The 15,280-nt window shown below is 46.1% G+C and overlaps 2 non-coding genes across 2 annotated transcripts; both read right to left on the reverse strand.

Annotated features, from left to right (window-relative positions):
• Window positions 1-12,748: 12,748 nt before the first annotated feature.
• Window positions 12,749-12,821, reverse strand: Trnav-aac. Its single transcript has one exon. It is a non-coding gene; the product is annotated as a tRNA-Val (tRNA).
• Window positions 12,822-12,978: 157 nt separating this feature from the next.
• On the reverse strand, window positions 12,979-13,051 carry Trnav-cac. The gene has a single exon. It is a non-coding gene; the product is annotated as a tRNA-Val (tRNA).
• Between the last annotated feature and the right edge of the window lie 2,229 nt (window positions 13,052-15,280).

The raw sequence follows: 15,280 nt of genomic DNA on the forward strand, positions 1-15,280 counted from the left end.
ACTATTTTTGCCAAGCGGAAGATCCGTCAGACGTTGTTTTCTTATTGTGCTGACAGGGCGGTGAGAGATTTTAAGAAAAAATATGAATTTTATTACTCTGCGTGAATGATATGATAGAGTGGATGCGGCTGCTCTGTGGATCCGCTATGTTCGCCGTGTTAAAGCCAAGTTATTGACCCTTAAGCGACAACAGATGGGTGGTTTATGAGTTGAGTTTAACCCTCACTCTCTTGTTGAAGGTGAACTGATCTCCTTGAACCATCTGCTACGACTCTCAGCTCGTCGTCGTCGCTGCTTCTGTTACGGTAGATAACCGACACCATCTAACCGTACAAGATGAAGTGGTACGTGCCCTCTGTCAGTATTATGGGACTCAGTATTCTGCAGATGAGTCTTCAGGGACAAGTCTGGAAGATGCACTTGGAGCCCTTGATGTGAATAACGCATCCACCCAGAACGGTGACTTTCTCGAAGAAATTCAGGTCGATTTGTTTTCGATTTTATTATTAGACCTCTGTCCTGTAAATCGCCAGGTCCGGACGGTTTACTTAAAGAATTTTATCTCTTTTCTTGATGTCCTTTGTGTGGTACTTTCACGCAGATATAAATGGTATTGTGAAGGGGTGTCAGCTCCTGCAGATTTTAAGATGAGGAAAATTCCAGAACGAAATTTTCACTGTCCAGCGGAGTGTGCGCTGACTTGAAACTTGCTGGCAGATTAAAACTTTGTGCCGGGCAGGGACTCGAACACTTGACCTTTGCCTTTCGCGGGCAAGTGCTCTACCAACTTCCTTTTTTTCCTAAAAATCTCATTTTGTTCGTTATTGTTAGTTACATTTGTTCGGGGTGTACGTCCCATGACACCTATTGAATTTCGTTGTTGGTCCATTCATTCAGTTTTTTATTACAGAAGACGCTGAGCTACCGTGCCGATGACCAACTGAGCTGTCCAAGCACGACTCACGACCCGTCATCACAGCTATGCTTCTGGCAGTACCTCGTCTCCTACCTTCCAAGCTTCACAGAAGTTCTCCTGAGAACCTTGCAAGACTAACAATGCTGGAAGAAAGGATTTTGCGGAGACATGACTTAGCCACGACCTGGGAGATGTTTCCAGGATGAAATTTTCCCTCTGTAGTGGAGTGTGCGCTATATCCTTTCCTCTGAGAGTGCTAGTCTTGCACGGGTCGCAGGATAACTTCTGCGAAGTTTGGAAGGTTGGAGACGAGGTACTGCCGGCAGTACAGGTGTGATGACGGGTCGTGAGTGGTGACTGGAGCTCAGTCGGTAGAGCTCTCGCCCGTGGAAGGCAAAGGTCCCGAGTTCGAGTCTCGTTCCGGCACACTGTTTTAATGTGCCAGGAAGCTTAAAGGAGAAAACTGTTTCAGATCCAGAAACATCTGGTCCTTTTTCTGTTGACCGTCTCCGCCCCCTCATGTTGATGAACTTCGATTCTAAGACTGCTGATAGGGCGATTAATAGCAGGTTGACGTCTCCGCCTGGTGATGTGATCGGTGTTCTCGCGCCCGGATTCGATTCCCGGCGGGGTCAGGGATTTTCTCTGCCTCGTGATGACTGGGTGTTGTGTGATGTCCTTAGATTAGTTAGGTTTAAGTAGTTCTAAGTTCTAGGGGACTGATGACCGTAGATGTTAAGTCCCACAGTGCTCAGAGCCATTTGAACCATTTGTGATCGGTGCGCATCAGGTTTGGTTGCCTGGTCGTTCTACTTTGACCGCCGTAGCGGAATACCGAGATGTAATCTAATATCCGTTGTGGCTTTGGTTTTTCTAGATTTTTATAAGGCCTTTGATCACGTCAGCCATGTTATTTTAGAATATGTTTTGGATAAAAGCGGTTTTACTGCTGCATCACGTACTGTTCTTTGCAATTTGTTCATGGGTATCACTACCACAGTTGTGGTCTGTGGGCAGCTGACTTCTTTTTTCCATCCATGCTATCGTTATGTTTGTTAACGTCCATTGTAATAGACAAAAAAGGAAAAAAAATAGAAAAAAACCATGTGTGAGGGCATCCCATTGACAGGGAGGGGGGGGGGGGGGGAGTATCGTGACAAACCCTTGGAATTCGACACTCGCCAGTTTCGTCATAACCGGTCTGCAGCTGACTGCCAACATTATTACTTGTTTACTGTTCGATTTTTTTTTAATTCTATGAGGAAATGGGGAAAAAGCCAAAGGTCTCATGTTTCCTGTCTCGAAGATAGGAGCACTCGTCATCTGCAAACGAAACAGAGCACCCAATGCGTGAGTGTCTTTCTTGTGAATTGTAATACCACAGTGCGCGGTGCAATGACAGGTTTCATCGGTGCAGTTTGGTTTCATGACTGCTGGCGTTCGTTATCACGAAATATGTCAGGAGTACGCCGTGGTACAAAGTGAAAAAGTGAATTTCTACAACTATCGTCATCTAGCGGGTAGGTGGTTACTAAGTTCCCTGGAGGAAAACCTGTATCGTTAAAAAAGAAAAAAAAAGAACTCTAGTGGTACGATTCCTGCTCAGTGTGAAGAAGACCCCGGGTTTAAATCCTGGACGAGACCTTGGGTTTTTTTTTTTTTTAAATTGTCGCATGTCGGTGGTTACCTCCAGCATTTGAAGCTTTCCAAGTCATCGCAAAAAAAAAAAAAGAAAATGTCCGTTCAATACTGAATGAATTTCATATTTGATCTGAGCAATCTACGCTCTAATGGGCCAACGAAGATTATTTCAAAGGTTTTGCGTAGACACCGTAGTGAACATATGTAAGTATGTCTTGTTCACCGTAGTGAAAAAGTGAAGCTTGTGACTGTCCGAATCCCGTCACAAGTAAATGCTCAAAATGTGTCCGGGGTGCTCTAGCGAGGGTCTTCCGTAGCATCCCGAGCGAGATAGCGCCGTTTCGAGCAGTCTTGATTGCAAACCATATCAGGAGACAGTCACTTAGTTAGCAGCTGACCGTGCGAACCCAGAGATAGCAACACTTCATGGAGGTGCCAGTTGCTCCTGAAGGCTGTCGATCGCAAGCAACGGCGGTTCCTGATATCGGGATTGTTTGCAGTATTTCGTGTCACCTCAAATTCTGTCGAAGGACGGTACTGCCCGCAGAAGGCGATTCTCTTATCTTGCCAATTCGCATCAGACTCATGGTGCGCCCCTAGAAAATTCCTAGGGAAACACTGCAGTGGAAAATTTCGCGATCGTGCCGTAATAGGGCATGCTGGTCTAAGGGCAGTCGGCATTTAGCGGCATTTGGAGGCATTTGGCGGTTGTGGAAAGCGGACCTCCAGCGTATGCTGTGCCATGCGCTTCGCTCGATAAGTCAAAGCGCCTGTTGCAGTAGTTAGCTGCTTTATTTGAGACTCTTGATGGAGTCATATTAGGGGGAGAGATGAATCAGCCTAATAGAAGAGACGCGTGGGAATTTGTGTTTAACTACACTACTGGCCATTAAAATTGCTAAACCCAGAAGAAATGCAGATGATAAACGGGCATTCATTGAACAAATATATTATACTAGAACTGACTTGTGATTACATTTTCAGGCAATTTGGATGCATAGATCCTGAGAAATCAGTACCCAGAACAACCACCTCTGGCCGTAATAACGGCCTTGATACGCCTGGGCATTGAGTCACACAGAGCTTGGACGGCGTGTACAGGTACAGCTGCTCATGCAGCTTCAACACGATACCACAGTTCATCAAGAGTAGTGACTGGCGCATTGTGGCAAGCCAGTTGCCCGGCCACCATTGACCAGACGTTTTCAATTGGTGACAGATCTGGAGAATCTGCTGGCCAGGGCAGCAGTCGAACATTTTCTGTATCCAGAAAGGCCCGTACAGGACCTGCAACATGCGGTCGTGCATTATCCTGCTGAAATGCAGGGTTTCGCAGGGATCGAATGAAGGGTAGAGTCACTGGTTGTAACACATCTGAAATGTAATGTCCACTGTTCCACTGTTCAAAGTGCCGTCAGTGCGAACAAGAGGTGACCGAAACGTGTAACCAATGGCACCCCATACCATCACGCCGGATATGGCGATGACGAATACACGCTTCCAATGTGCGTTCACCGCGATGTTGCCAAACACGGATGCGACCATCATGATGCTGTAAACAGAGCCTGGATTCATCTGAAAAAATGACGTTTTGCCATTCGTGCACCCAGGTTCGTCGTTGAGTATACCAACGCAGGCGCTCCTGTCTGTGATGCAGCGTCAAGGGTAACCGCAGCCATGGTCTCCGAGCTGATAGTCCATGCTGTTGCAAACGTCGTCGAACTGTTCGTGCAGATGGTTGTTGTCTTGCAAACGTCCCCATCTGTTGACTCAGGGATCGAAACTTGGCTGCACGGTCCGTTACAGCCATGTGGATAAGATGCCTGTCATCTCGACTGCTGGTGATACGAGGTCGTTGGGATCCAGCACGGAGTTCCGTATTACCCTCCCGAACCCATCGATTCCATATTCTGCTGACAGTCATTGGATCTCGACCAACGCGAGCAGCAATGTCGCGATACGATAAACCGCAATCGCGATAGGCTACAATCCGACCTTGATCAAAGTCGGAAACGTGATGGTACGCGTTTCTCCTCCTTACACAAGGCATCGCAACAACGTTTCACCAGACAACGCCGGTAAACTGCTGTTTGTGTGTGAGAAATCGGTTGGAATCTTTCCTGATGTCAGCACGTTGTAGGTGTCGCCACCGTCGCCAACCTTATGTGAATGCTCTGAAAAGCTAATCATTTGCATATCACAGCATCTTCTTCCTGTCGGTTAAATTTCGCGTCTGTAGCACGTCACCTTCGTGGTGTAGCAATTTTAATGGCCAGGAACGTAGAATGTTCCGAGACCCAATTCGTTCGAAACTGAGACATGGCTAAAGGCAGTCGTGCAAAATTACGTTTGAGAGGCAGCTTAGTGTGCGTAAAGCTTAAAAACACGGAAATGTGTGACAAAATTGTAAAATCTAGTGGTGGAAGATTTAAATACAAACATTCTGATTTCCTGGCAGAGAGGTCACACTTCGTAGTAATTGACGGAAAGTCATCTAGTAAAACAGAAGTGATTTCTGGCGTTCCCCGAGGTAGTTTTATAGGCCTTTTGCTGTTCCTTATCTATATAAACGTTTTGGGAGACAATCTGAGCAGCAGTTCAAAAATGTTCAAAAGTGTGTGAAATCTTATGGGACTTAACTGCTAAGGTCATCAGTCCCTAAGCTTACACACTACTTAACCTAAATTATCCTAGGGACAAACACACACCCCCATGCCCGAGGGAGGACTCGAACCTCCGCCGGGACCAGCCGCATAGTCCATGACGGCAGCGCCCTAGACCGCACGGCTAAGTAGCAGTCTTAGGTTGTTTGCATATGACGCTTTCGTTTATCGACTAATAAAGTCATCAGACGATCAAAACAAATTGCAAAACCATTTAGGAAAGATATATGAATGGTGCGAAAATTGGCAATTGACCCTAAATAACGAAAAGTGTGAGGTCATCCACATGAGTGCTAAAAGGAGCTCCTTAAACTTCGGTTACACGATAAATCAGTCTAATCTAAAAGCTGTAAATTCAGCAAAATACCTAGGTATAACAATTGCGAAGACCTTACATTGGAAGGAAGACATAGAAAATGTTGTGGGGAAGGCTAACCAAAGACTGCGTTTTATTAGCAGGACACTTAGAGAATGTATTAGACCTACTAAGGAGACTGCCTACACTACGCTTGTCCGTCCTCTTTTAGAATACTGTTGCGCGGTGTGGGACCCTTAACAGGTAGGACTGACGGAGTACATCGAAAAAGTTCAAAGAAAGGCAGCACGTTTCGTATTATCGCGAAATGTGGGAGAGAGGATCACAGAAACTATACAGGATTTGGGCTGGACTTCATTAAAAGAAAAGCCTTTTTCGTTGCGACGGAATCTTCTCACGAAATTCCAATCACCAACTTTTTCCTCCGATTGTGAAAATATTTTGTTGACACCTACATAGGGAGAAACGATCACCACGATAAAATAAGGGAAAGCAGAGCTCGTACGGAAAAATATAGGTGTTCGTTCTTTCGGCGCGCTATACGAGATTGGAATAATAGAAAATTGTGAAAGTGTGATTTGCTGAGTATCCATATAGATGTAGATGTAGATCATGAAGGAAATATTAGTAGAGCTTGTGTTTCGCATGCTGGATTTCGAATTAGGTCTGCTCGTATCTTTGGTCTTATTTTTGAAATCACTGCCGATGAGACCAGTTCAGTGATAAGCTCCTTATGGAAGAATAATCGGTAGTTTTGCAGAAAAGTGGTCTTCCGCTCACAGGTTCCCCGTCTTGAGTGGAATTAGGCAACTGCGAGTAGATTTACAAAAGCACGTACCCTCGTACACCACGCCCCGTGTCACTGGACCGTTTGTCACCCGAAAGATTGCAGCTGAGAGCCAATTACGATACAGAGTGGGTTCTCCCTGAGATTAGAAATAAAAGAAAACACTTGAAGTCGGACTAAATGAAATAAGGTGGAGAAATGACTGAAAATGCAGGGGTGGGACCTATTCCTGCCCAACAAGAAGATAATCGAACGCGATGGATAGAACTTTGTTGGACCAGACGTATGAAAAAGGGTATGCTTTCGACAGCACTTCTTATAACAAATATTGTCACCGATAAAGAGTAAGATGATATGAAGGCAGCACAAGCCTACAAAATCGCCATGTTGAATGTTAAGAGGATATTCTCCTCTTTGCATTTACACCATCTACAAGACTTCTTTTAAGCAGTTGATGTTGATATACTACTGTTACAGGAAATAACTCATGTTAAGTTAGAGTAGTTAGATACGTGAGTACAATGCCATAACCAAACCCTGGCATCTGTGCAAATCTGGGAACCATCGTTCTCACGAAAGAAGACGTCCATGTCACACAAATAGAAAAACTTGCAAACCGTAGAGGCATTGCGGCGACCGTTAATAACGCCCGCATCTCATCGTTATTCTCCGTATGGCAACAATAACAGCCGCGCTACAGCGGAATTTTTAAAAAATGAAATCGTTCTTGGAAACATAAGAGACTTACCGAGATAGGTTCAAAAATGGTTCAAATGGCTCTGAGCACTATGGGACTTAACTTCTGGGGTCATCAGTCCCCTAGAACGTAGAACTACTTAAACCTAACTGACCTAAGGACATCACACACACCCATGCCCGAGGCAGGATTCGAACCTACGACCGCAGCGGTCGCGTTGTTCCAGACTGTAGCGCCTAGAAACGCTCGGCTACCCCGGCCGGCTACCGAGATAGGGGCACATGGAAGCTTAACACTACACTCCTACAAGATAAGGAATGTCACGTGGTATTTATTATGCATGGAAAAATTTCGAAAAAAGATTCCCGCAATACAGTCCTGCCATAGCTTGGTGGCTGCAGTGTGTTAATCCAAGAATACGAAGAATGCCGATCGACTACTCACGACAGAAAAGCTTCTGGATTAAAAAGACGACTGAGTTTTAGTTTAGCTGCCTTACAGACTTGGACACACGAGTAATGGAGAACTATACCCGGATTCAGAAAATCAAAGCAAAACTTGTAGTGCTGAAGCGCGCGACAATCACAAGGTTTTAAAATAAGAGCAAGCATACAAAATATCACAAAATGGGAAGAAACGGATATGTACCATGTGATACGTGATAATAACAGAGCAAACAGAAACATTTTGACGGAAGTTAACTAGTGGAACCAGTTTCACAAAACAGAGTGAAAATAAAGATGCGGTTCACAAACACATATCAGTTACAATGTGCAACAGACCTACCGACAACAAGGCGCGGGAATATCTTGTTAGGAACGTATCAGGCAGAATTAGCGCACAGCATGCAGAAAATATCTCAGATGAGACAAAGGAGGACGAAATGAAAGATGCAATAGCACAGAGTCCTAAAATTAAATCTTCGGGAGCTGATAGTATCTTCGTCGAATTCTACCAAGTGTTCTGGGCACACTGAAAGCAAGATGCTATACATGTTCAAAGAACTGTGAACGAAAATGTCACGTTCCAAAAGAATTTCCTTAATGGATAATAGTTGTAATTCCAAAAAACTCAGTTAGCAAAGGACTTTTTGCATCCAATTACATTACTCAACAGTGATTACAAGATCATGGCCCGCGTATTAGCGAGAACAATGAAAAGGGTAATACACTCTATAACTGGTAGTTACCAAACAGGTGTAGGCAAAGACAGGAACATCCATCAGAATATATGCGACTATAGGTATATAGTTTCAACTGCATGTGTCTGCCGAATTAAACGGGCATCAGTTTCATTATACTTCGAGAAGCCGTTTGATAGCGTAGGTCACTACGGAAACGACGGACCCGAAGAGTCCATCCTTCTTCACTCCAACTTGCCTCAGCCTTTCTCTCGTCCGCGAATGCACACACGACAGTTCTTTTGTCAGCCTGGAACCCATCACAGCCGAGGGCTCAAGAAGTCTTCGGGGTGCTCGAGAGGGAGTCTGCCGTAGCACCCCTAACGAGATAGCGGCGTTTCGCGCAGTCGTTATTGCAAGTCATATCAGCAAAAGCAATCACTTTCTCAGCAGCAGGCAGTGCGAGCCCAGCGGCAGTTCCACATGAAGGTACCAATAGCCCAGAAAGGCCGCCGACCGCGGGAATTCGCGCCGCCCCCATCCCGCCAGCGTACACGAGACTGTCAGGGCACCCTGGACGACATCGAGGGACTGAAATAATTGGCATTCGCCGTGTCACAGGGCTCGTTGGACTAGGGGGCAGTTCCGCTTTAGACGCCATGCAGTGTGGACGTGCCTAGTCTTCCGCTCCGCCGTAGCGTTACGTATAGTGGACTATCGTTTTTGTTTACGTGTTGTGTTGCAACTTCTGTTAGTGTTTCTCCATCGTTGTTTCGTACCTTGTGTTACTTTCTGTCCTTATTTCAGTGTTTTTTGTGTAGCGGTTTCGACCGCATATTTTGAAAATGTCGTCCCAGGTTATTCCTCGTCAGGCTACAGTTAGTTTTGCTTTTGACAAGTCAACCCGCCATGTGCAACCTAGTTCTCTTGAGATTCATGATTGGTTGGTAGATACCTTTGGTGTTCATTCGGATCAGGTGCACACTGCTTATTTTGATACCGAACTGTATGTTTTCTTTGTTAAGTTTATGGACCCACTTCAGGTTGATAAAATTCTTTCTAAATACGGTCATCAAGTTCTCTTTCGGCATCGGGATGATTCTGTAAGTACCGTGCTGCTTTCCAATGCTTCCATTACGTACACCAGTGTTCGTGTTTACAACCTTCCACCGGAGGTGGATAATGTCTATCTTAAGGAGGGTCTACAGAAGTATGGTGATGTAAAGAGCATTCGCCTTGAACGCTGGTCAAGCCAACACCGCCTGCAATGTTACAGTGGTATTCGTTCAGTCGAAATGCACGTTAAGCAGAATATTCCATCTCACCTGCAGATCGGTGGATATCGTGTCCATGTAACATATAGTGGTCAGGTTCGCACCTGTTTTTTGTGCAATGAAAGTGGTCACGTGCGTACCGACTGTCCGCGGAGAGTTATTGTTTTAAAAAATTCTCTCGAACAGCGTCGCAAGTTAACGGTCGCTGACCTCGTTGCAAGTGGTTCTGCTCTTGGTGTAGCACAGTCCAGTGGTAGTAGCGCCCCGCCACAGGTTTTGCGCACCCCTGACACAGAATTTCCTCCTTTGCGTGCTAAATCTGATGTTGTTCCGTCTGTCCCTCAGGTGGGTGTGCCACTTTTGAATAATAAGAGGCGTCGCTCACACGATGGAAATAGTACGGATGAGGATCTCCCTGAGATGCCCCAGTCCGAGCGACCGGCATCCTCCGAGCCACTGTGTACTGTAGCTGCTCCCTGCCCTCCTGAGGTAGCGGTTCCGGTGGCGGCTGCTGGCGCCCGTCCTGCCTCCGACGCAGCTTCTCTCGAGTCGGGTCGTCGGTCGGGCCTGTTGGCGCCGTCTTCCGAACCGACTTCGATGTCACAACAAGTGGAGCCGCGACAACTTCCTGCTTCGCTGCCCCATACCTCTGCCAGCGGAGCTGCTCCGCTTCCTTCCAACTTTGCGGCCTCGGACCTTCCTGCTCACGTTTCGCCTCCGTGCAGTCCATGTTTGCCGGAAGCTAGTGTAGGTGTTGACCATTCCGTTTTGTCGGATGTTTCCCCCGCGACCCCGGATCCCGCATGTGGACCGGCGCGGGTGGTGTCGGATACAGAACTTGACCCTCCTACGTCACCGGCGGCTGAAGCTTCCTTGCCCGTCAGGCGACGCAAGTTACGCGTTCAGCCGAACGTTAATGCTGTTCGTAAAAAACCGAAGCGTATGGGATCCGCGGACCGGGGTAGCAGTCCCCCTCCCTCGGATGCCTCCGTCTCCCCTGCTATGGACTGTGACGTTGGTGCGTCGGTGTAGGTGTTTTCTTCTCTCGATTTTCTCTCTATGGTTCAAGCATACACCTTTCTTACCTTGAATGTTAACCGTATTGAGTCCGCCGTTCGCATTGCCTCTTTGCGGCAGTTTATTTACGACGCCTGTGCGGACGTAGTGTTTTTGCAGGAAGTGTTGTTTTCTGATCTCTCTCTACCTGGATTTCAAACTGTTTTTAATGTCGCGCCGGAATATTCAACAGGAACTGCTCTTTTCTTTCGAGAGGGCATTCCTATTACTGACATTGAATTCCTTGACTCTGGCCGTGGGATTGGTTGTCGTCCTTTTGATCTCCGACTCGTTGTTTTGTATGCCCCCTCTGGTTCGGGTCACACTGTGGCTCGATCGCGCTTTTATAAAGAAGAGCTTATTTATCTTTTGCGCCAGAGTCCTCGGAGTCTCCTGCTCGGAGGCGCTTTTAATTGTGTTTTACGCCCTGAAGACCAGTCCCCCAATTTTAATTATTGCCGTGATTTACATGACTTAGTTCGTACGATGCATCTGCGTGATGTTTGGGAACACAAATATCCAACCCTGGTGAAATATACGTTTTTTACCGCGTCCTCATGCAGTAGACTCGACAGATTCTATTTATCTGATTTTTTATGTGATAAAATTCTTTCTGTCGATGTTATTCCTACTAGTTTTTCTGACCATTGTGCTTTTACTGCAACTGTAAATCTTAGTCACCAACCTGCAAAACTTTATCGTTCCCAGTGGATGTTAAATGTTTCCCACCTTGCCGACAGTGCTATGGATGATGTTATAAGTGCCGTGTGGGAGCGATGTCTTCGCTCTGTCCCGCGATACCCCTCCTTGCTGGTTTGGTGGACTGCGTTTGCCAAGCCCAAGATTCGTCAGACTTTGATTTTTTACTGTGCTGCAAGGGCGCGTGATTTTAAGAACACGTATGAATTTTACTACTCTGTCCTGCGTGACCTATATGACGCGGCGGGTACCTCTCCTCTGCGGATCCATGATGTTCGTCGTATTAAAGCCAAGCTCTTGAGCCTTAAACGACGACAGATGGATGGTCTGCGAGTTAAGTCGAAACCTCACTCTCTTGTTGAAGGTGAGCTGACATCCTTGTACCACCTGCTACGGCATCAGACTCGTCGTCGTCGCTCCTTCATCTCTTCTCTTATGGTGGATGATGGACGGCAGCTTATTGCACAGGAGGAAATGGTTCGTGCTCTCCATCAGTATTACGCTAGTCTCTATTCTGCCGATGATTCTGGTGAGTCTCTTTCGGATGATGTCCTTGGGGATCTAGCTGCGACGATCACGCCTGACACGAACGGCGAATTTCTCCGGGAGTTCCAGGTAGATGAGGTTTTCGATTTTATTGCTCGCTCTCCGTCCGGTAAATCGCCGGGTCCAGACGGCCTGCCTAAAGAATTTTACCTCCGTTTTTGGCCTCTTTTGGGTGGCATTTTTACGCAGATTTTAAATGAGATTGTCAGGGGGATGGATGTGCCTGCCGATTTTAAAGTAGGGAAAATTGTTTTAATTCCAAAGTCCTCTGGTCGTTTATCTGCTGCCAATCTTCGTCCGCTCACATTGCTGAACTTTGACTACAAGACAGCTGCTAGAGCGCTCAATAGCCGATTATCTTCTCTGCTTCGGGGTGTGATTGGTGCACATCAGTGTTGTATTCATGATCGATCTATTCTGACACCAGTAGCCGAATATCGGGATGTTGTCTCGGTTGCGGCGGTTACAAACGTACATTGTGCCTTTGCCTTCCTTGATTTTTATAAGGCTTTTGATCACGTCAGTCATGTGTTTTAGGTACAATAGGTTTTAACGCTTCATCACGTGGTGTTCTTGGCAATTTGTATAGGGGAATAACAGCTCGGGTGTCAGTCAATGGGCAGCTGACGCCGCCCATTGCTATCCGCCGCGGGGTGCCTCAGGGTAGTCCCCTCTCTATGTCTTTATTCGTATTGTCCCTGCAACCGCTGCTTCGGACTATTGCTCTCAAGCTTCAGCGTATGTCCCTCTTAAAAAAAAAAAAAAAAAAAAAAAAAAGAAAGGGGTATGATTCCTGCTTAGGGTGCAAGAGGTCCCGGGTTCAAATCCCGGACAAGCCCTAGCGTTTTCTGCAAACTGGTCGCACGTCAGTGGCTGAGTCAGCGCAAAAAGCTCGCCGTCAATATCAAATGAATTTCTTATTCGATGTGAGCAATTGACGCTGTGGTCCGACGCGTAAAGGCGATTACGAAGGTTTCGGGTACAGATGGTAGCAGATGCATGTTAGTACGTCTTGCTTAAAGTGATGAAAAAGTGTTTCCGCCCGGGATCGAACCGGGGACCTTCTGCGTGTTAGGCAGACGTGATAACCGCTACACCACGGAAACTGCTTGTGGGCACATTACTTCACAGGCAACTTGTAATGCTGTTGCCATCGTAACTGAAAAATTCAATAAATGTGGTACTTGCAAACGAAGGGACATGCAGCAGATCCACACACGACGTGGCTCATTGGAGGACAATACGACATAGGCAGGAAAATACTGTTCCCGCCCGGGATCGAACAGGGGACCTTCTGCGTGTGAAGCAGACGTGATAACCGCTACACTACGGAAACGACGGACCCGAGGAATCCATCCTTGTTCACTCCAACTTGCCTCAGCCTTTCTCTCGTCCGCGAATGCACACACGACAGTTCCTTTGTCAGCCTGGAACCCATCACAGCCGAGGGCTCAAGAAGTCTTCGGGGTGCTCGAGAGGGTGTCTGCCGTAGCACCCCTAACGAGATAGCGGCGTTTCGCGCAGTCGTTATTGCAAGTCATATCAGCAAAAGCAATCACTTTCTCAGCAGCAGGCAGTGCTAGCCCAGCGGCAGATGGTAGCAGATGCATGTTAGTAAGTCTTGCTTAAAGTGATGAAAAAGTGTTTCCGCCTGGGATCGAACCGGGGACCTTCTGCGTGTTTTTTTTTTTTTTTTATTTTGTTTTCTGTCTTATAAGTACCGTGCGCTAACCAATTGCGCCACTTTTTTTTTTATTTTTTTTTCTTTTTTTTTTTATTACCACTCGGCCACCTTTTTTTTGTTTTTTTTTGTTTTTTTTTTTATTTTTTTTTTTTTTGAAATAATTTTAGCAGAGCGTGGTTTCGATCCACGGACCTCTGGTTTTTTTTTAGTCCGACGCCTTATCCATTTTTTTTGTTTTTTCCGTTACACCATTTTTTTAGCCACTTTTTTTCTTTTTTTTAATCCTTTTTTTATTTTTTTGTTTTTTATTTTTTTGCAATTTTTATTTTATGCACGTGAGTGCTAGGCAGCCGGCGGCAAGGTGGGCAGGGGTCGCAATCCGGAGGCCTGGCCACGATGTCACCGCCATACCCCGCACCCAATTGCATGGTTTTGTGATTTGATTTTATTGTTATGTATTCATTATTATATTTTGGTTAATTTGCAAGGTGGCGTCATGTGTGTTCCATTATGTTTATAGATATAAACAGAATGATAAAAAGAAATCCATGTCTGGTCTGTGGATTACGCAGCACACCATGAATCCAGCACAGCAGATACTCAAAGTTGGTCTTCACGTAGAATAATTGTCCCAGTGGCCATGTCGTTGATGAGTATTGTGCATTCGGTTTCCCGATGGTTGATTGTGGATTGCTGCTTCTCAAAACCCTGAGCATGCCATGCGTTGGAAGATGAGCGCTGGTAACGTGGTGACACCAAGAGCAGGGACATGCCAAACAACCATTTCCCGTCTCGTAAAGCCTCTTGATAGGAGGAAGAGAGGCTGCTGGAAACTCCTGGTTCGTACGAAATCGTCGTGCAGCTTTGATGAAGATAATGCGAAATGAAAGTAAACAAATGAGGTGCCTCTTCTGGGTGACGCCCTGCGGAACCAAAAGTAAAGTGCTGTCATTTGAAAATGAAAAGGAACTCCCAAATACAATTAAATGTTCGAGGCCGAGTGCAGTGCACTCTGTACCGTCGTGTGACCCATGATGCAAATCACCCGCATCTGATGGTGCGGAGCAGACCAAATCCATGGAAACAAACAATATAACAAAGTAGTGAAAAAAAAGAAAGAAAACTCCGTCCAATGGATCTGTAAACTTAAATTCTTCCATCACTTAAAGCAATAGTGAGAAAATTTTGAAACTGGTCTTTATACTGTCGCAATTTCTTAATCGCATAATACTCTTCGATGAGGTACATCTGATAATCGTGTAGCGTTGGCGTTGTATGGACAAGCATGTAATAGACGAACTGGCCCATGAGCCAGACATAACTATTATTCTTAGATTGAGGATAAAGCTGCCAGTCTGGTTGGAGCGCGTCTTGAAGTTGAATGGAAGTATCCGACGTCCTATTAATGACAGCGAGTTTCTTTCGTGTCCACTGCCATATTTGTGTTTGATCCCTGCAGTGGAAGAGATGCGGCAGCGTTTCCACTAGGTTACACTTCTCACAAAACGGGGTGGGCCGCAGCTTGATTTTGTGCAATTTCTCTCCAGTGGGAATCACCTCATTGACAGCGTCATACCAAACAGCTCGAACTCTGGAGCGAAGGAGCGAATAACTGATGTTCTTCCAGACATTTCTCCAGTTTTTGCCTAAATATTTCTTCTCGATTGGGTTATCCAGCTGCCATTGAGTAAGAGCACGATAGGTGGCCGCCGTGTTGAACGGATGCGGGTTGTCCTGAACATAGCTTAGCTCCACATAATACCGCCGGATATAGCCAAGCTCAGGATGAATGTGGCCCACAGACGCAGGCGCAGACAAATCCTTTGGACGTAAGGTGTTGAAAAGCCGTGCAGTGAGACTATTTGGGTTACTGTGTAGTAT

The sequence above is a fragment of the Schistocerca americana genome, chromosome 2 (genome assembly GCF_021461395.2).
Source record: "Schistocerca americana isolate TAMUIC-IGC-003095 chromosome 2, iqSchAmer2.1, whole genome shotgun sequence".
Lineage (NCBI taxonomy): Eukaryota > Metazoa > Arthropoda > Insecta > Orthoptera > Acrididae > Schistocerca > Schistocerca americana.